The sequence below is a fragment of the Etheostoma spectabile genome, chromosome 22 (assembly GCF_008692095.1).
Source record: "Etheostoma spectabile isolate EspeVRDwgs_2016 chromosome 22, UIUC_Espe_1.0, whole genome shotgun sequence".
Taxonomy (NCBI): Eukaryota; Metazoa; Chordata; class Actinopteri; order Perciformes; family Percidae; genus Etheostoma; species Etheostoma spectabile.
The window spans coordinates 5,343,311-5,366,494 of NC_045754.1; the positions used below are offsets into that span (position 1 = coordinate 5,343,311).

The following is a 23,184-nucleotide window of genomic DNA, read 5'->3' on the forward strand; positions in this document are numbered from 1 at the left end:
GTTTTCCAACGTGGTCCTAGCTCTCCGCACAAAACTGATCCTGCATTCTGTGTTTGAGGGGGTCAGGGCCATTCATTTATAATTTATAAAATAATGTGTGTTCCCCATTCAGTGTGCATAATTCATACTTAATACTTGCACGGAGGGCTTAAATTGGAATGCAAAAGATACCAATATGATAAATTAGCAGCTACAGTATGTGGCATACGTGCAACTGTTATTTAATGTGTAGATAACAACATACATTATGTTAAATACAACAATATTAATAATGCAGTGTGGATCCTTTTGACACCCACACATCATGATATCTGAAAATGCACATTTTGAAGATGTGCGCTTGCATGTGGTGAAGGATTTCTTTTATCCTAACCTGCTTGACTGCAATGAAGTTCTTGGAGCATATAAACTGTATGTAATATATTATCAAAAAGTATGTAAGTACAATGGACCACATGTACTAATGGAGGCATTCAAAATTCTAAATGTTAGGTAGAATGGTTGTGTGACATAAAATAAAAAGGTAGAATAGTACATAATCACCAGATTAATTTCAACAATAAATAATATATACATTATAAATAATAACTAAATATCATAACGTGTACTACACTTTTTGAAGACTGTGTGGTACACGTTGTTGGTTAAACTATCCCTGGTCTATTTCCCTGACATTCCACTTCCGGGATTGCTTCAGTGATGCAGGAAATTCCGCCGGATACATGTATTTTCGACGTGACCTTCCTGTTTCTTTGTGTTGGAATTTTAAACCCTGGTGGATTTCTGAGGACTACGGCTAACTGCTCCTCAGATCTCTGCAGGGTGAATCCAGACAGCTAGCTAGACTATCTGTCCTATCGGAGTTTTCTCTCACACAACTATTTTACAGAGGCACCGTGCGGAGCTTAGTTGTGATTGGTTTAAAGAAATGCCGATAAACCAGAGTAGGTCCTTCTCCCGTCCCGGAATGCTGTGTGGACTAGCCAGACCCTCCTCCGCTCCGCAGCGTGTGGATGGTCTGGAAACCTGAGACGAAACTATCCCTATCCATCCCAAAAAAAGCTAACTTTCCCAAAATGTAATGTCTGTGTCGAGGTGCATGTAAATAAACTAATTTAAAAAAGAAAGAAATTACATTTAAAGATGATGTGAAAACGTTACACAGAAGAGTAAGTGGTATATTTCTGTGTCAGAATTATTGTGTATCATTTTAAAATGATACACAATGTTTCTGAATGTTCATTGTCTTATGAGCAGCAGTTTGGCTGCAGATAGGGATTACTGTTGCTTTAAGGAGTCCGAAAACACATAGGCATTCATTATTAAATCTAATTATCAAGTATTTTTTCATTTAAAAACATGATCAAATAAATAACATACAACACATTTGTTGAATCATCAGTTACTGTTGGTACACGGTTAGAACTAATGTAAGTTGTCAACATGTCAAAGAACTGTTACTCCATCCCAGCCACATTCAGGCAACGCTTGCGCTGGAGATAAACCGTGACTCCCTGGGTTTGCTCTGCATGAAAGGAACACTCCACCGTAATCACCAGTGCTGCTCATAACTGATCGACTCAACTTGATTGACTTATCCTGAAAATGCTCGAGTTTAAGACAATTTCAAGCAAGACACCATATGTTTATATGCAGCATTGGGATAAATGACAGAGCCACAATTGGTATTCTCCTCACACACGCTACATGTCACAATGTCAGCATTTACGGGCTTCAGTGAAAGAGACATTAATATCCTTTACATGATGAGTGTACGCATTACATGCACATACAGATATCAGAAACCAGAATTGAAATCAGGTTGAATCAGTAATTCCCCTAGTATCACCGCGACTGTATGTTTAAATACTGCATGTGTGGACGAGTAGATGGGATGTTTAAAGACGGGCAATTAAAATGTATTAAATCAGACATGGGAGCACCTTATAGCTTTGGACAGGAGATTTGTAGCAGTGTTTCAAGTGATTAATTGGGCAAAGCTGGTGGAGTGCTGAGAATCTCCAGTGACAAAAGTGGATTTAAAAAAAGATATATTCTTTTTCACAGAGAATCACTAAGAATTTGTCTCTCCTTTTTTTTCATACTCATTATATCTCTAAACCAAGATCAGTGAGGGGTAAAAGCTATAAATTATGATTACTCTTTACTGTGTACCTGCCATGTTGTTATACATAATAAATCACAATTATTAGCAGTTAGTGCAAACACATGTCACTTGTAATTTGTTACTGGTGACAGAAACATATTACTATAATGCTTTGTGTTTTGATTTTCAGCAGTCATACTACAATTACTGGTGATTAATATAGTTTTGCTAAAAAGAAATAAATAAAGTAAAAGAGAATGAAGACGATGTGTTTCAAACGTGTGAAAGTATTTATCAAGGAATGGTCCATTGCAGAAGAACTGAAGGTAACCGAGCATAATGATAACAAGTCTAAAAGACTCCAGCCATGGTACCAGCTCTGGGAGGCTGTAATGCTCTTTGTATAGATATCTAAGCTGGTAGAAGGATGAACCAAAGTACCTGACAAACGGAATGTTGGACCTGGCAATGGCACTCAATGATCAGGTCAGGGGCTGACCAAAGTTCAGAGAGAACATGAAGGTCTGCAACAAACTGCATGGCAACCCACCCAACACTTGTAGAGACATTTCACATAAACCAGTCAAACGTAAATATCAGACAGTCACAATATCTGCAAAGTCATAAGAATCCATCCTCTGGAGGCCATGAATGCATGTGCAAAATGAGGGCCAATCCATCCAGCAGATGGATATTTGAGATATTGAGATATAAGTAAGATAACTAAAATGTCTGATCTGTTTGACAAAACGTAAGGGGATCATTAATGTCTATATAATAGAATTCAACCTTCAATATCTGTAAAAACCAACAGTTCATCCATAGCTTCAATGACAGAGTGATTGACCCACATTGTTGCTACGAGACCCCCAACGTTAGTGGCACTAGACATCAAGATGATTTAGTGGCGTATATATTTTCGTTTATTTATTTCCATGCATTTTCTATGTCACATTGCCATATAATGTTGATTTAAGGGACATCATTCAGCTGGAATTTATCCTTAAAGCTTCAGTGCATAATTCTTTTTATAATAATGAACGTCCGTTACATTCAAGCCGTTGCCAAATGAGTTGCTACAAAGCTAATTGAGACTATCAGCTCCACACAACTCTCTCTGGATTCCTAAATGGCTACGTTTAGAAACTGGTGTCGTCCGGCGACTTTCACATGCAGAAACTTGAGTGAAGACAATTACTTCTTCTGAAGAGTGAATCCCGTTGTTTTTTTTAATCATCCATGTCATCCTTGACTACGTAGCAACTTCGTAGAGGAGGAATGAGGGTGAAGCGCAATCACGGAAGACTTGTATCATGTGGATGCACATGATAACAAAAACATAAACAGAAACTACGCACTATAGTTTTAAAATTATTCAATATTGCAAAACATTACAATTTCTGGGAAACTCACCACTATATCGCACTCAAAAAATAAGTTAATGTTCAGTAGTGTGTAGTCTAAACAGGAAGCACCCGGCAGGGGAAATAGACAGTGACCTCTTTCTGCATCAGTTTACCCTTCTGCTGTAGCCTACAGCAACTCCCTGGAGGTTTAAGAGTTTCTCAGGCAAACAGGCTCACTCCTGAGTTATCATTCCTTTGGATCATGGACAAAGGCAACAATTGATTCATTATCTTTGTGCATCACCTCCCTGAGGCTGAGATTGATACTTGTCAGATTGTTGGTAGTTTAATGGGCAAACATTCAAGGTCACAGTCAACAAAGAAGACAAGGAGAGAGAAACAAGAGTGGCCATTTAATTTGGTGCTGATCGACCGAGCAACAAGATGAAGGAAGACATTTTTTTTTTATAAGCGATAGAGATGCGTTCAGAGCTAATCCTTGTCAACTTATGAAGCCATTTTGCTGACATTGCTTATTGAGCCCTCTCTTTTGATGAAAGGATTCAACATTTTCTCTGAACATTGTTGCGGTCTGCTTGTTTCTCCTCCATAGTCTGTTGAATAGCTCACAATATCATGTTATCATTATCATCACCTTGTACCACCCGACAAAGCAAGAGCAAACACCACGGTTATATTATTAGACAATGACTATTGGCTCACTCCCCTTGCTGCTACATCTACTCCAAAATTTTTTCAGTGGATCTGTATATTCTTTTATGTTGCTAATCAGAATTCCTGTCCAAAAGCACTTCTTGGATCTTGACTTCCTCAATAGACAGGGAAAAGATCAATTTTCTAGTTCAAGGGAATTCAAATAAGGGGAGGAAAAGAGAGGTTTATCTGATCAGAAGAGAGGCCTTTGAACAGAAACGCTGACATGATCATTACATTGTAGCGTACAGAGACAGTAATATAGTACAGTACTGATACTTTTGTTCACCTATTGGTAGCTTAATAGATTAGAGGACCCTTTTGGCTTAACATGCTCAGCTTGCAATTTTGGTTATTTAAAGGCTTGTGATCAGTATGTTCTCGGGAAGGTTTTGATTGAATATGCATTCCATGAATACATGCTTCTTACCCCTCCTAACCCCTTATGCAGCAAATGTATTTGACCATGCTAAGAGGGTTTCATGCAAGCTGGTCCTTTGGCACTATTCCACCTATAATGGACATTTTCTAATTCATTGACTACAGGCTTTTCTGCTTACTAAGGAAAGCATAAATGTAGATTCAAGGCACTGCAACCGGTTTTGCATGGCATTCAAATCAATGTTTTAAAGACCACAGTCTCAAGGTGGTCTGCAGAAATGTGTTTTGACTTGTCCACTTAATCAGAGGTTATTTGCCAATCCCTATGCGTCCCACTAACGACTTCCTGGAGTGCTTTGCAATGGTACTTCGACATATCACATGTCACATCTGCTCATTCTGCGTCTCTAGGTAAGTGTCAAATCCAATTGAATGAGTAAAGCTGCCACTCTTCCACGTCGGCCCCTGGCATTGTTTATTGCAATCAATGCCAAAAGAAAAACAGTGGCTTGCAAAAAGAAACTTAGTTAATTAAAGTTGCAGTCCAAAGCCCGAAGGTATGACAAAGGAAGTAATGTGAATGTAGGTCCATTATCAAGGTAAGCCAAATGGTATTTCTAATACAGAAAAAGCTAAAACAAGCCCATGCCATCACCTCCCTTTACTCATAGAATAAAAAAAAAGGTTTATCAGGGCAAAAAAAAAACCACAAATTACTCTTAAAAAAAGACTAATTTGAACATATGCTGTGTGGCAGCAGCATTTCTCTCCATGGTCTGGCCATCTCACAGAGCAGATCTGAAATACAATGTGGGAGATGATCGAGTCTTAGTGTCAATACATCACCCCAGAAAATTACCTCTTCTCTGCTTGGCCTACTTCAATCTCTAACCCTCTATTGAAAGAATGAACACTCTCTCCTCTGTCCTATTGACAACGTAAAATAGGTTTGCCAGCTTGATTGACAACTTTGTCCACCTGACAAAATGTAATGCAGTCAAGGACAAAAAACAGATCAGAAATTCTTTGGACCCAATCTGGTGCAGCCGATTACATTTTCTCTGCCGTCTTCTTCTTTATTGTATCAGATGGGTCTTTTGAAGTATTGAAGTAGAGTATCGTATTGTGTGTCGTATGTGTGCTTCTGAATATGTGTGTGTGTGCGCGCGCATGCATGGTTGCATAAATATTTGGGTCCGTGTTGGAGAGGTAAAAGATTCCTCAAAGCTTAACATAAAAAGTCATTAGCATTACATTACACTGACATTCTTGGCATTTGGCTCAGACTTTTATCCAGGGTGACTTAGAATGACAAACAGAAAAAAAATGCATTGTTCCCTTACCAAAATAGCATTTCAAACAACCAGCACCCATTGTGCAAAAGGTACAACTGCTTTTGATTATATATATGTATTTTTATGTGACTGGGATTTATTTTCATTAAACAAATAATATAGCTTAACAACTGACTGAGATTGTAGACATAAAAACACACATATCCAGCTAAACACCAGTAACCAATCAAGCACTAATGAGAGGATATAAATGCAGCTATTATCACTTACAGCTATTCACAGGCTTGTTTGACTTTTACACATTACATTTTTTTTTTTCTGAGGGAACACGTCAGTAAAAAAAAAAATATAGATATCTATAAATATAGATTCTATAAATTATACTGATAATCTATAGATATATATATATATATATATATATATATATATATATATATATATATATATATATAATGTGCAGTGTCAGTTCAACACATGGAAGTGTCAAAACCATTTTCCTTCATGTTACCTAACATGAAAATCTCAACAGATGGGCCATAAAAAGATGACCTATAAATCTCATGGCCTTTACAGGTGGCAACGCAAATGTCACAACATGAACACTAATACGTGGAAACCCTGGGCTGATAATGGAGAAAACATAATTAATTAATATGTATTTATCAATTAATGAGTATATAATAATACATATGCTCATTTGAATGATGAGATCCCTTTCTTACAGTTTTTATCAGCTTGACATCATTTAAACAGAATTGCATACAGTATGTCATTTTTACTAGTATGGGACAATCTCTTACAGTAAAACTGATGGTATTAAAACAATGTACACGCATGTGTTAATATTGGTAATGTTTACTGAGTGAGCTTAAACTGTATGTTACATCACATGTATTAGCTGAGAACTGCAACAGTCAAATATTTGATCTCAATTCTGTCTGACCTTTCATTGGGGGGTGTGTCAATGCAATTACACCTTCCAACAAGTGTTCAAATCACACGTCTCGCAGTCAAACAACAGTGTCATCTAAAGGGTCATACAATTGAATACGCAGGACAGTGATGGCCAAGCTTGCACAGTGCAAATAATTACAAAATACATTTAGATGTGTTGCCAGATGATGCTGACATACTCATATAAAAACTGACCTCATATTTTGTATATGTGAAGATATTTTTTGCTCAGGATAAGGGGGAAATAAGGGCCGGAAATTAAAGTTCACTTTGGTGTACTTCGTTGTGAAAATGTCATGGTCAATTATTTATTTAAACAACATGCAAAGTGGTGAATGCTTCGGTTTTTGAGGCAGGTGGTCACCTCCCCTGGTTTTTCAGACTTGATCTCATAGAATTTCGTGAAATGAACAAGGACCCTTAACTCAAAGAAGAAAGCGACTTGAGGACCCATCAACCCCCCCAACCCACCTCCTTACGCCGATTTTCGGGCTTTCATACTACTCGTTACCATAGTCGCTCTTAATGCTACGTCATCTTCTCATTGACTTTTCATTGGCATTGTTTTCCCTGGTAGCGACACATACTTTTCACACATTCCGTGCCACCACCACGTAATGCGGAATTACCAGTTTGTGATCATTTCAAGGGATTCTGTGAGACCAGGCCTGGGTTTTCACCTGTTTCAAAGGCAGAAACCTGTGAGGGAATGTCTTTTCACTCTCCCCAGGCGCTATCGGGCTGCCAGCAGCAACAAATCATTATGTGAACATCAATACTGCCATGTGTCTTACATTTCGGATCATACAAAACACATTTAAAAAATGCTGCATTTCGCCCAGATATTATAGTTTTGAAGGAAAGGAAAAGAAATCAACTAACAACCTGATTAGTGGGGCCAAGTGAGCCAAAGCGTTGGCCAAGTGTTAAGAGTACTGTCAAAGAGGGGGCAAAAGACAGAGGCAAGGGTTAATGACGCCATTCTTGCACCTTCCCAGCATGATCCACACAGCTATTTCCATTACGTCATGGTTGAACCTCTTTCATTATTTTACCTGACCTTTAAAAAAGGTTAGTTGTAGTGCAGCTCCGCGGTTATCATTGTTTCTCCATCCGAAACGACAACGTTTCAGAAATAGTGAAACTAATATATCATAAGCACATAGGGGCAAGTAAAATGCAAATACTAAGTCAAGTGCTAAAGTGGCCGTGCCCAATGTTGTAATGTTGTAGTAAACTAAAAAGCATGTAAATGTACCATTTTCCCCTATTATTATTATTTTTTTTAAAGTACCTTACACACAAAGTGTACCTTTTGTAATACATCAAACTATTCGGTAGCTTTGTGTTTCTACTATATGTCCTGTTCAATTTGAAAGGGGAAGTGTTTCTCCTAATTTAGTCTGTGCTCGGGACAACATTTGGGGATCCAATCCTTAGGGATCCAACTTCTGGAACAGAAACCTTTTGCTAATTCAACAGGGGATTAAAGCAAGGCTATAGCCATCTTAAAAGATAGAATTGGGTTAGGGTAGTGAGTTCTCTCAAGGAAAACTTCATGTGGAGGTTAGCCAGGATCTGCTAGGTGAGCTTACAGAATGTCTATAAAAGAAATTTAAAGAAAAAGCCGTGTTATTTCTGTTTGCTGTGAATGCCAGTAGTAGTGTGACATTTTACATTGCTAAGGCTACTTCTGAGTTCACAGGAGGGGTCAGAATTTGGACAGTGCAAGTGGTGGAAGAAGACTCATGTTTTACTTTTTAACATTTAAAATACTACTCCAAAGTACCATTACCAATACCAACGTAAAAGCATATACATACTATTAGCAAATGTATAGTTAAATATTATAGCTAAGTATCTAAAGTAAAAGCAGTTGTTGGGCAGAACAGCCCCTTTCAGACCATTAACACACATATCTAATTTTATATTTTTATGACTGCATATGTTTTGGCATTTTAATGTAACAGATGGTCTTGGAGAAGCCAGCTGTTTTATATATTTTTAGATAGTTCATTCATCAGATGTTATAAAAAAGATCAAGTTTTGTCTGTATAACAAATATCAGTAAAACCATTAGTGCCTACAGTGTAATTGACTAAAATGTAGCAGAGGAGATATATCCCAAATATAAGTAGCACATTTGTTTTAAAAAGCAGCTTGCACATATGCAGTGAAGCCAGTAATGGAAACCATCAGGCCTCACTCTGTCCTTCACCCTCTACAGTGAAATCTATTCATGTCATACCAAAGAGATCAAACTATATTCCTTTCAGAAATGACAATTTCAAGTTTAGGGACAATAAGCTGGTCAAGGTTGCTGTCTAATAAATGACTTATTGTCATGTTTGCAGATGCTCAAGGTCCCCTGATGTCCACCAGCTGGGATAAGGCCCAGTCCCTGAAGCTGATGTCACTATGATCAAGAGCACATAACAGGCAGATGCCTCTGAACTGGCTAACAAAAGCTATTTAGATGTGGGACTGCTCCATTGTTCCCTCCCTTCATTTCTCTCTATCCCCCTGCCATGTTCTTCTTCTTCTCCTACCGTTAAAAACCGGAAGGCATATTCATGAGGGAAGCATAATTAACCAGTCATGGTTTGGATGATTTCCAGATGGATGAGTTATTATCGCCATTATTGATACTGGCTGGTATGAGCCCTGCTATCTGGGATTAATGCTGTTAGAATTTAGAAGCCCGACACCATCTTACCACTTAGTCCCATGATGAATAGTGTTAGGCAAAGTCGTTTGCACTGACACTCACTTACTTCCCCTCATTTTATGTACTTTGCTTGCCTTATTAAGGCTCTTACCACTGGCTTAATTGCCTATTTAGAATTCTCCTCTTTGTGACCTAGATGTGTTTTATTTGGTGAATGTAATTAAGTTACCTGTAAATATCTTCGCTAGAGCCCCATCCATCTTTGTTATGTAGGAACTCTATTTTTGTTTTAATTAATTTAATGGGGGCTTCGTCTGGACATTATTAACCTCAATGAAAGCAAGTGGAGAAACTGGTTTTACTTGTGCAAAAGACAAGGCATCTACAGTATGTTGAACTGCTGCTTACTAGATTTGCATTGGTCCACCGGACCTCTGGGCTAATAGGACAAGATATCCTAGCTTAGCCTAATTCACATCCCACTATTGTCTCAAATCAGCAAAAATTGTAGGGTGAGAGGAACTGTCCCATCGCAGAAAAGGCACATGTTGGTTCTTACAATAGCCAGAAAGAGCACAGTAGGACATTTTTCAATGGGTTTATGTTTTTTAAGTTTTCATTTTTGCAAATAAAATACACATGTTTGCTGTTGCTCTAACACCTGTTTAAAACCATGGACTGTGGGTCGGTCAATTGGTCCGGCACTGTAGTCCAGACTGTAATATCTTAACAACTATTGTATAGATTGTTATTTAAGGTCCCATGACATGGTGCTCTTTGGATGCTTTTATATAGACCTTAGTGGTCCCCTAATACTGTATCGGAAGTCTCTTTCCCAAAATGCAGCCTTGGTGCAGAATTCCAGCCACTAGAGCCAGTCCCACAATGAGCTTTCTTTAGTATGTGCCATTTCTGAGTCTGCAGCTTTTGAGGAGGAGAGGGGGCATCAAAATTGTATGGATTGCCATGAAACATAGTAGAGATATTGTTATGGATTGCCATGAAACATAGTAGATATAGATATAGATATTCATGCCCATCAACTTGGTTGATCCCCTAGACTTGTCCACCATCGCCCTCCTCAAGTAATTGTTTTTTTTTTTAAATTAGTCCAATAAAAAAGTCTATGACGTATCAGATTTACATCTACATTGTGTTTAGTGCTAAATAGTATGGTATAAAACTAATGTACAAAACATTAGCATATTTAAATTTTCATTGCATAGTCATTGCGAGCGAGTTAGCATCCTAATGTTAGCGTTTAGCTCAAAGCTCCACTTTGCTTAGGGACAGTCTCACAGAGCTGCTAGCATGACTTTAGACGATCAATCTTGTTTCGTCCATCAAAGAGACACCTATCTTCAGTCTTTTTTTTTTTTAGCAACAATGCACCAATACCACTTATGATGATGACAAAAATGACAGTGTTTACAGAGTAAACATCTTTCCAACTGCACCTTTTAACCAATTCTATTAATGGCAAGGTGATTTGTCTTTACATTTGCACGTTACAAAATGTAGTTAATTTTGATAAAATGTCTATTTAATTTCTCAAGGAAGAACTATGTACATTAGCAATGATAACAATTTTTTTTTTTTAAACCCATACAACCCTGATGTGTGGAGTATCCATTAAGAAATGGGACATATCGCATCACTTTCCCTACCTCCAACCCCAAAGAGCGTGGAGGACATGGCGGATGCCCTCCAGAAACACTCAAACGACATGAAGGAACAAGCTCTTTCCTTATTAATGTGCTCTTTTACAAAGCGATACACCATGCACAGTTCCCCCGGGACAAGGAAGTGCAATGAGTGTAGCAAGTGGGTCTTTTAATTTTTTTTTAAAGTTGGGTAACCTGTCCTCAAAGGTACTGTAGTAAATCAAGATGCCACTTAACTGCTCTGGTAGGTCTTACTCACTTAGCACATAATGTATATAATGATTCATGAAACATCAACCTCTGACAGCAGCAACTAAATAAAAAGGACTCTGTTTTTATTAATTTACATCATGGTAAGTGGTTGTAAACAAACAGATACTTTATACGCTCATGATAAATACAATGAAGATACAGTACATGACCGCAGTTTATGTTAACATGAGAGAGGATATGTATATGTCTTGAAGAGGAAAGAAAACGTCTTATTTTACTGCCTAACTATTACGTTAGTGCAGGAACATTTACAAAATATCTTTTGGAACCGATTGGCAGTTTAGGCCATGATATGTGTTCACAGTCCAAAGGACAGGGCTGAATGCTTGGGTGGCATTGTACCTATTAAAGGTGGTGCTTTAGAATGGAGGAAATGCTTACTTTGATTTCCCTGAGGCTTTTTGCTCTCTGAGCTGAATGAAAATGCTCCGTCTCTGGCAGCATAAAAGGTACAACCCAGCACACAAAAAACGCATATGCACACATTGTATTGATGTACTATGTATGCACGCACACACACACACACACACACACACACACACACAAGCAAACTTTACAGGCCTGTGCTCATGCAGTCCAGAAAATTTAAGCAGTTAAAAGTGTGCATTATAGAATATGATGGATGCAGGGATGCTGTGCAGCATGACAAGAGGATGGATTGTGTTGCACAACGCGCAAGTTTATACTTGACACAGTAGTCCTCACATTTCAGTGCAGAGCTGAAAAATGTATGCAAGAGGGCGTCATCGCAAGTCCATATTTATGGTGCGGTATATTTTCAGCAGTACAAATGGGTGCATTGCTTTCCTTCACCCGCCCACCCATCCACTCGCACCTCATGCTTTCTAGCCGCGCTGATCAAAACACAGGGCTATATTCCTGTGACATTCTAATCTGAGATGTGTGATCCCTAATTGCACATGATGAATAGGTGATTCTCCGAGGTAGGATGAGCAGATGCGCTTTGCTGCCAGAAGCGCTTTGACTTTGTCTGTCTTGGCCATTGGCAACTAAAACAAGCCCACACACGGCAGGTAGTCCAAAAGTCTTTGTTTTTTTGTCCGTATAAATGCATGTGTGTGAGTGTGTGAAAGAGACGGGAGTGAAAATGCCAATACCCATTTCTTCTAGTCTCATCACACATAAACCTACAGGCTATTATTAATCATTTAGTAGGTTTCATAGTTTGGTTCACTGCTCATGCACAGCACCTGTCAAACCACGCTGTGGCAGGGAGGGTTCCATTTGATTAATTCTCTTTAGCCTCCACATCCTCCCATCAAAAGGTCAACATGCATCCTTCTCTGATAGCTGCTCTTATACTTGTTTTAGCATTTGCATTTTGTCACACAACCCTAAAATTGAGCCCACCTCACATTTACACAATGTAATCCATTTTCCTCACTATTTCCCTACATCAGGAGTCGTGTGGGATCACTTGGCATCTTTGTGTGGAAGTCTATTTTGTGTGACAGATTCCTTTTCAGTAGCAACTTTCCAAAGTGCAGTACATCCTCACAGTTTAATTTGATATTTGGTGCCAGTGGTATTTAAGTTCTTGCTAGTGTTTTGCTGTCTTTTTATATTTTATTGATGTGTTTAGCTCATGCTAACAACCCACACATCACTTTCTGTCCACCATGGCCTTTTCTTCTTGGACAGAGCTACCCACCAGCTGTTGTTTACATGCTTATGAGCTGGCTATGCATTAAACTGCTATTATCCTGAATCTTTTTTTTTTTTTAATGTATTTCTTATTTCAATTATAAGCTTGTTTCTGTGTGTCAAAGACAAAGTGAGACAAAGGAAGAAAGGAAGAAACTTGAGCTTAATTTGACAAAAAATAACCACAAAACCTCTATAAATGCAGAGATGCAATCACATGGGTTCATTTTTTTGTGTTTTTTTTTTTACATATTTAAGAAATTAACAGTGACAAACAATTACAAACAATACACTAAGACGAAGAACGCGTCCTAGGGCCAAAAAAAAAGAAATAATTATAGAAATTAAGATATGTTTTATGAATGAAATTGTAGTAAATATGCTGATGGTCTGGATTTCGTGATACTTCTGGAATGTTAGGGTTAGGTTACCATACATTAGACCATACATCTTCCAGTCGAGATTGATACTCAGGATACTCCGGCCTGGGCAATCACGAGCCCAGATCCTCTCAATAGGAAGGGCAGAGCGGCCAGATATCACCAAGAACTGATAAAGCCTCGATACCATACATACAGTTTTTAGGCTGCAGAGTAAGTAACTTTGGGATATGATGAATAGGCAAGGGCCTCTCCCAGGGGACACCATGTGCCTTAGGTGTTGATCTTAATTGTAGTTAAAAGAAAAGGAAGAACGCGGTAGATCGAATGCGTTCTGCAAATGAGAGAATGATAACAAGCCAACCTCACCAAAAATGTCTTATAGACAACAAACTACCTTGTGTTTCTATTGTGGGGCTGTTATCGGCCTCCAACCAATCAGGAGTGCTGTATTATTGAATAATGGGGAAAATGTGTACCAGTTACAATCTATATAGCAATAAGTTTTAGCCAATCTCAAAGCCTTGATAAGATGTGAGATAATGGGGCCAACGCGTACATGGCACTGTTTATTAAAAATATTGGCAAAAAGAACATCATGGAGTGACCAAGGCTCTGTCATAGCATTTTCTAAGGTACGTCAGCAAAGAGACACATCTGGGTTCAACCAAGTGAGGAGGGGCCTCAACGCGAAGGACCAGAAATAACGTTTGAAGTTAGGAACTGAAAGGCCACCATCCTCTTTCCTCCTCTGTAGAGTAGGCATCTTAAGTCACGGCCGCTTGCCTTTCCACATAAATTTAGTTACCGCTGCTTGTAATTTACGCCAATAGCCAGCAGGAAGGGAGAGAGGTAGCATGCGGCTCACACAATTAATCCTGGTGGAACATTCATTTTAACCACTGAAATAGAGGCTTGAATTGACATAGGGAGTCCTATCCATTTTTCCATGTCTTTCAAAACGTCATTCAGGGCAACAGAATAGTCATGTTTAACAATCTGGTTTAAGCAGGGGAAGACCTCAATGTCTAAATATTTAAACTGCTTAACAACGTGGATGTTATCAGAGATGGTTAAGTTGCGGGCAGAGTCATTCAAATGAAGTAGTGCAGATTTTGACCAGTTAATTTTAAAGCCTGATAAGCCTCCATACTCCTCGCATAAAGATAGAAGGTGAGGAAGAGACTGAGATGGGTTTTCTAAAAAGACCAAAACATCATCCGTAAATAATGAGGTGTGATACTGTGTATTACAAATTCATGCAATGCGAGACTAGAAATGAAGAGGAGGAGGTGCGTCTGGTTAAGAATTGGGCTGAGGGAATAGAATACAAAACGTTAATCATGCCAATGAAAGTGTTACTAAAGCCCATCACCTCTAAGACTGACCATAAAAATGGTCACTCAAGTCTGTCAAAGGCTTGTCAAAGGCTATGCAACAAGAGAGAGAAGTGACATTGGCGTCTCACTGTCCTCTGCTGCATCAATGATGTGGAGAAAGCGTCTAACGTTGCCTGCTGCTAGTCTCGTTTTTATGAATCCTGTTTGGTCAGAGTTGACTAATTTTGCCATATGAGACTCTAAACGGCAGGCTAGGAGCTTTGCAAAGATTTTTATGTCAGTGTTAAGCAGGCTCAAGGATCAATAGCTAGAGCACTCTGTAGGATCCTTATCCTTTTTCAAGAGTAATGAAATTAAGGCTGTGTTAACATCCCTTGAGAATTCCCCCTTTTCAATGGAGAAGTTAATCATGTCAAGAAGGAAAGGGCCCAACTGTGCAAAAGTTGCATTGAATTCAGGGGGAATCCCATCAAAGCCCGGTGATTTTCTTTTTACATATTCTGTATTGTCACCCTAAATTCCTCAATAGCAATCCGTTTATCCAAGCTAGCTGAGTCCTCTGCTGATAACTGAGGCAAGTCAAGCTTAGTCAACAAGCTGTCACCGTGGGATTTATCCAGAGTAAACTCAGATTCATACAGATTGGAATAAAATGTCTGAAAGGATTTATTTATATTAACAGGATCAGTTCTAATATTACCACCTGAAGATTTAATAGCGGGAATATCTGCAAAATAATCACTGGTTCTTAATCTCATAGCGAGAAGGTGACTAGGTCTAGCATCCTGAAAGTAATAGTGCTGTCTTGTTGTGTAAATTAGAAATTCAGTTCTGTTCATGGGTTCATCATTGATAGACGCCATGTATACAGGAGGTGTTGAAAACACTGCAATCTTTGCCGATAATGTATTCAGAGCTTTTCCCTCATGACCCCCAAACCTTACATGACAAAAGAACAATGTGATGGAAACAAATTACGTCTAAAATGACAGTACAGATAATTGTATTTATAATATACTGTCAGGGTTGCCTCTGTGTTCACCAGGTACATCTCACCCTGGGACATTTCCTTTAAAAATTACACCCATTTTGCACAGGATGAAAATCAGTACGTCTGCAATTATTACAAATCATGGTACACCTTAGATATTAGCCCACTCGGCGACAAAAAGGGCTTTATAGAGCCACCAGTTATAGGCAGACAGAAAGACGTATTACAAAGGTTGAATAACTACAGCACCTGTTTCAACTGTGACTTAGATCCATGTGCACAAAAAGGACAAGGCCTTCATATTCTCTCTGAAAAGGGATCAGAGAAACTACTACATATATTAATGAATAAACAGCACACACAGAGAGATACATAGCAACCCCTGCATCATACTGATGCAACAACAAAGCAATCTAACACTTGTGTTGCTTCTGGTTATTGGGTTGTGTGAAATTCCATGCACTAATTAACATGTAAGGAAGTGACACTGGCGTCATTTCTTACCTCCGAGGGCTTGAGCTGCCTCGCTGACATTTTGATCCCCAAGCTGCACGAGTTCCCCTCCCCGTGTGAGGCATTGATTGTTTATTTGTTTAATTTTTTTTGGGGGTGGGAGGTGGGGTTGTACTCAATCTGACAAATAAGACTAAGGGTGTTTGCTTACGCCATGTTTGTGCACTATGGTGAAGGGATTTCACATTATCAGGATCAGATTTAAATAATTCACAAGTTGAAAATCTATTTATTTTAAAAGAAGAAACAAACTTGCAGAAATGCATCTTGTGGGATAAGTCTGTATAAAATTATTGTATACCTAGTCTTGCTCTGCCAGACCTTTCTCCACTATCTATTCTGAGATAGGCGGGCAAAAAAAATAAAGCGATAGCGGAGATAGTGGAAGGCGAGGAGCATCCGGCACGTGAGAGATGCGCCAGGTGTCAGGCTTCAACCTAGAACTTTACATCTGGTATGCCAAACTATTATATACCTAACTTCAGAATATCTGGACAGTTGAGAAAAATATTGTGTGCTAAGCATCAAAACAACCACACCATTTAGTGAAACCACATCCTACTCCCCACATCCTACATCACAGGGTTTCAACTGATTAAGAAAAGAGGTCAGTCAGGTCATGCTTATTCATGGGTGTTAATTTCATCTAACAGTTGGGGGGGCAATTAACATGACATTTCTCAAGATACATTTTCGAAGGAGACACAGCAAATACTAAATTGTACAGTTGTAGAGGATATGATTAGTTGTGTTAAGTTGAAGTAATAATAGTGATAGCTCTATAAAGAAGGAAATATCTCTCTAGCAAACAATTTTATTCACTTTAAACATCGGATGAAGTGACTCTTTTCTCTAATACAGGTGATGCTGAACTAATAACTGAACCCCCTTGCAGGCCAGCTAACTAACTAGCCAGTCTGCTCATTTTCTGTAACCAGTGAAAGCATGCTGGGTGGTCCTGACCCCACTGACCCCCCGCGATTTACGCTTATGTGCTTACTGAATGTTACCTTTGTTCAGATGGCAACTTACCAAACACTGTCAGAGACATTAGACGTTATTTTGGAACCCACGCAACTTCTAGGCAAGACCCGCCCTTCAATAGCATTCACACACTCCTGTTGGCCAGGGCTCCGTGCTTACGCAAGGTAACTTAACCTGTTTGCTTCAGGTCCTATCCCCTGACCACTAGGCTATCCTAACATTAAACACACCAATCAGGCTGCTTCGCAGGGCCGGACTTGCCTAGAAGTTAGATAGATTCCATAATAACACACCAGTGACATTTTAGGACATGGTTTAGAACTGAGATGCCCCAACTCAGAGTAGTTTCCTGTACCTGTGTCCTGTGGGCTCCGCCGCGGCCACGCCTCTATAGGAAACTACCAGTAGGTCCTGAGTGTATTGATTCCAATGGGAGAAGTGAGCGTGAACACAAATTATGAGCAATTCTTTCACCCCATAGTCACCAAAGTACATATTGGACCCATTCTCCACAAGCCACATATCTCCAGAACATTCTGACACTAACATGCCATTTTTTTTTTACACAGACAAATCAGGAGGAAACTAACTTAGTTGAAGACCTGTTCCCGTTTCAGGACCAAACTCTTTCCAGATCTGGCAACACAGAGAAGCTTATGTCAGCTAACGTTCATGGACGCCCTAACAATCTCTGTGATCTTTTAATTCATCCACACGACGTTCACTAGATGTTAAAACGTGGCCATGCCCCTTTAGGAGACAGGAAGTGTGTACCGTTTTATATCAGTGGCGCTGCTTGAAATGCGTCTTTAGAATAGAGGATCTTTGACACTATGCACTCACCAGCGTATTTATTACTTAGCTATGCCTCTCTGTCTGAAAAAACAACTTCGGGCTCATACATGGATGAGGTAAAATATATTGCGGGCATTGATCCGATTCCACCGCAGCATTGCTCTATTTCTCACACGTTTGTGAGAACACGCAAGTTTAGCCAAAACTTAACCAAGGCCCGATTAGACAACAATGGCATTCATGCAAGGCAATGGGTTTTTTGTAACTCTTTTAATCAACTTCAACAGGCGTAAGCAGTGGCGTGAATAGTTTGTTTTACAGTGGTATTGTAATTTCAGGCCACTCTATGTTGTGACAAGAAAAATGCAACTGAATTTCAATCACCCCCAGTGTTTTTCAGTAATTCTCCTTCCATCATCATTCAACCAAAAAAGTCAAAACAGCACTGTGCTTTTAGTCTATTTCTGTCCCAAATGAAATATCACTCCCAGGAGTTCCAGATGCTGAAAATTAGTTCCTTTGTGTTCATTTCTTATCTCCATAAATCACAAAATAGAATTCCACTACAGGGAATGAGGCCCACTGTGTGTTTTAAATGTAAAACCAATGCATTCCTGACACAGGTTTTTAAGATTCAGTGAAAATGCGAGGTAAATCAGATGTGGAAATACCACTGAGTAATGAGTCATGTCATTGTAAAGTGCAAATCAAAACCGTTTAGAATAAGAGTGGATTCTGAACAGACAGTGTATGGCCAGTTTGTTCCTACAAAAGAAAGCCAAAGCCTTTTTGTTTATTTTGTTAGCACAGCACTAACTGAAAATCTTTGTATAGCCACCTGAAGGGAATTCTGGATTCAGGAATGAATTTCATTGCATAGTTGTCAATATCAAACCTTTTCATTATACAGTAGTTTACCTCCAGTGATCTCTGAAGAATTCATCAACAGTCAATCAAAGGGAGTTTATGCACAGCCCTGATTTGGTTTCCTCTTCCTTGCAAACACAATTTGAATACCCAAGGCAACAACACAGTGGAAATGCATTATACATTCATGTTGCCCTTACTTTCACCACCATGAAGGGGTTGTTCTTCCTCTGTCAGTCAATCAAGGACAAGCGCGGGTGTTTGTACATCACAGCCATAGAAAAAAGGAGAAACTGGCAGATCTGGTACACAGGAAATAAGATGGGGCCCATCCCGTTCGCTGCTGAATGTCTTTAAGTTCAATTAGCCAATGAGAGATCCTTTAGTGCCCTGTATCTGTCACAGTCACACATCAAAGCTCTGGAATTATCTGCATTTTCAGACACTGGGCATGGGCACAACAATTTCTGATTCAGGACTTTATACTTTGTCTCAGGCCCCTCAGTGCAAACATATAGCTTTCACCTACTGATCTTAAATATCACTAGAATAATTACATAAGATGTAATGGCCTTGTGTTTCCCTGAATTGCTGGGGTGAACGGGGTGTTCTAGGGGGCTCCAAATAGTCATACCTAATTTGACAGTGTTCAATCTTAAGTAGGAGGTTAACAGATAACAGTTCAAATTCAAACTGTCAGAAATTGTTTGGTCCCTTGTGCTTAAACAAAGGTGTAAGAGGAGCATGTAGTGCTGTTGACGTGCATCATACTTTGTTTGAATGTTGTACATCTTATTTTACTTTATTTAAGGCACTTACGTAGACTATATCAATGGTTTAAGTGGATGGCTCCTGTGAGTATAAATGTATGGGTGCATATGTGTAATTATGTGTATTTATTCTTTTTCTACAGGGCTAGAGATTCTATCTTTTAAACGCCATGCTTTAGTTCAGTTGTTTAACTGTGAGCATTGTATAAATGAACTCAAACTCGTGTACCCATTATGTTGAGGAGCCTTAACCCTGCTGCTGTCCTCGGGCCAAATTTGACCGATTTTCAAAAAGTTTCTAGACTAGAAATTTGGGTTTTGCTCAACCGAATTATCCCAGTAAAACAGCGTGGATGGTTCCGATCAACACAAAGAAAATAAATGATCAGTTCCCCACCTTATTGACTTTGTGTGTTTTATTCAATTTTATGCATTTGGAGAAAAAAAAGGCAAAGAACTTTGAAAAAAGTGAAAAATAAGTTTTGACCCAGAAATTTAAACGTTTGTATGGTTGACGGGGATACAGCACAAGGGTTAAAGGCTAAACTATGAAGACAATGTCAAGGATTCATTGTGTCCCTGAGAACCAAGGGATCAAAAACTTATGAGATTGAGGTCCAAGGTCTTTCTAAAGTCAAATACCTGTGGTCCAAGGTCTTTTTAAAGTCACAGATCTGTGGGCCAAGATCTTTCTAAAGTCACAGATCTGGGGTCCAAGGTCTTTCTAAAGTCACAGATCTGCGGTCCAAGGTCTTTCTAAAGTCACAGATCTGCGGTCCAAGGTCTTTCTAAAGTCACAGATCTGGGGTCCAAGGTCTTTCTAAAGTCACAGATCTGCGGTCCAAGGTCTTTCTAAAGTCACAGATCTGGGGTCCAAGGTCTTTCTAAAGTCCCAGACCTGTGGTCCAAAGTCTTTCTAAAGTCCCAGACCTGTGGTCCAAGGTCTTTCTAAAGTCCCAGACCTGTGGTCCAAAGTCTTTCTAAAGTCACAGATCTGTAGTCCAAGGTCTTTCTAAAGTCACAGATCTGTGGGTAAACATTTCAAGAAAAGTATATTATTCGATGATTGTTAGTTTTTTTTAAATGTTTGTGATATCTATTTTTTTCTGTGTGTGCATACACAAAACCCAAGGGAATTTCACCATGCAGATAATGAGGTGTCATATATCTTTCTTGCGTTGAGGAAGTGTGTTGCTCTTATGGCATCCTGTACTATCCTTAAGTTGCTAAAATATCCAGCCCATTATTATCAAAGACATTTTCTGTGATGGACAAAAAAGACAAAAATTGTCTTCCACGTCATGAAATTAATTTTTATTACAAATGATAGAAGATGATACAAGTTGAATGCAGTGTTATAGCTCTGTAGGATTTGTCTGCATATAAACATAATTGATATATACAAAAGCCCTAAATGGGGCTTGAAAATGTCTTCACATAAAACCTAATGGCACTATAAGCCTAAGTGAATGTGCAATAGATTTTGCTATGACAAGGCTGACTATTTGGCCAGAGAGTCATAAAACAAAGGCTCCAAGTAATTACAACTGTACTTAATGCTTTACAGCCGAGCTCCTGTAATGAATGGACAGAAAGACAGCTCAATACAATGACATTTGTTGAAGGAGACGCACAAAATCCCATTTTTAAATCTAATGGAGAAAGGGGTTAGGGTTAACAAAAATACTATTTACAAAAATGAGAGAGGGGGCATATTCTCTTCTATTGATGTGGTCCCTCTGCCCTTAATTTGAGTTGACCTGAGTTCATATCTCGACACTTCAAACAAACACGGCCACTTTGGGCTGATGCTCAATGTTAATGGTGTGATTAGTGCAGTATCTTTCCCTTGGTGTGGCAATTTATTTTGCCCCATTAAGCCTTTGAAGCTATGCCCTGCTGACTCAGATGCTCTTAGCAACAAACAGTAATATTAAAATGGCTATTACCACCAAAATATATCATCTGGAATGGCCTAAAAGGTCATAACAAAGTGTACCCCCCGTGAAATGCCTGAAAAGGAAAGCGATCTATCTGCACACATGTTCTTGGGGAAGAAAAATGTTGTACCTTTACCTGTATCTTTAATAGAACTGCACATTTTGACTGTATCCTTAGCTTTTGCCAGCGAGATCAAGCGGTCAAAAGGTAAAAATAATTGCATTAAGTTACATTGTAAATACAAAGAAATAATTACAATCTTACATTGGTGTTCAAAATGGTAAGGTAATGGTAAGAGGCCGTCTATCATGCTGTTCAACAATTCCACCAAATTAGACAACTACTTTCAAATATGATTTAGAAAACATTACAAATCAACATTGCAAAAATAAAAGTTTTCTGATCTGACACCACTCTTAGTTAATGTTCGGCTCGATTCAGCCCCAGTGACCCAATGAGGACTGAGACAGATCATGGTTTAGGTTAAACTAACTACTTCAGGTGTCTTCAACGTTTTTTTTTAAATAAAGGACCCCTTAACTGACAGCGAGACGGAGCAGGGACCCCCTGCTGTAAATACGTATATATAGTATAGAATTAATAAACTGGGTCTTCAATACGGTGTAGGTGAGCCTTCATAAATACTTTTTTAGTGCATCAAAGCTATTAAAACAATAATTGTTGGCATTGGTTTATAAATCATGTTTTAATGTTAAACATGCATGTGGTACACTAAATGCTTAGGATTATGTATCTGTATTTATTTTTATATATTCATTTCTTATGTAACTATCATGTAAATTATGTAAATACTGTATCATAAAATTCCTTTAACAATGTATGTCCACACTCCTTATATTTCTTTATTTATATTTCTACTCTGATATTTACATACTTCGTGCAACTGTAACACAGAATTTCCCTTCGGGGATCAATAAACTATTTCTGATTCGGATTTCTGATTCTGATCTGTATCTGTGGACGGTTACCTCGGTGACTGTCTTATAAAGCAATCAATGTTTTTTCACAAATAGGTTGATTTATCTTTTCTTATAATATGTTGGATTCATGTCAAGACGTTTTAAATTTTGAAAGAAACTTTTCAAAAAAATGAATAATTCTGTAATTCTTAGTATCCCCTGCTGAAGATCTCTGAACGTCTTGGTTAAGGCTCGGGACGAGTCAGGGTCATGGTTTAAAGAAACCGTGACATCATTGACTGTTGGAAGGAAAAACTGGTCTTTTGATTATTGAAGTCCAACATCTGGGTGACCCATCCAACACCACGGCCTCCTCCCCTGACCAGAGTAGATGCCAGACTTAACTTTCATGTTGTCCCCGGGTCAAATTGACCCGTTTTCCTATATCAATGTTCTTTTTAATTCCCCAAAATAACATGATTGATTCCACACAACGCTCTTTGGCAAGTACAAATCTTTACTTTCATTAATTTTGGGGGGGTCTTATTCAATTTTATAGCATTTGAGAAAGTGGTTTTGAAATAGTATTGAGTAAAAGTTGACATATTCCAGTCTG

At 38.7% G+C, this 23,184-nt stretch overlaps 1 long non-coding RNA gene across 1 annotated transcript in view; it reads right to left on the bottom strand.

Moving 5' to 3' along the window:
- Positions 1-19,954: 19,954 nt before the first annotated feature.
- Positions 19,955-23,184, bottom strand: part of LOC116671929 (uncharacterized) — a 16,392-nt gene continuing 13,162 nt past the window's right edge. Inside the window, exon 3 of the long non-coding RNA XR_004327412.1 lies at positions 19,955-20,028. This is a non-coding gene — a long non-coding RNA (uncharacterized LOC116671929). The remainder of the gene's footprint in view (positions 20,029-23,184) is intronic.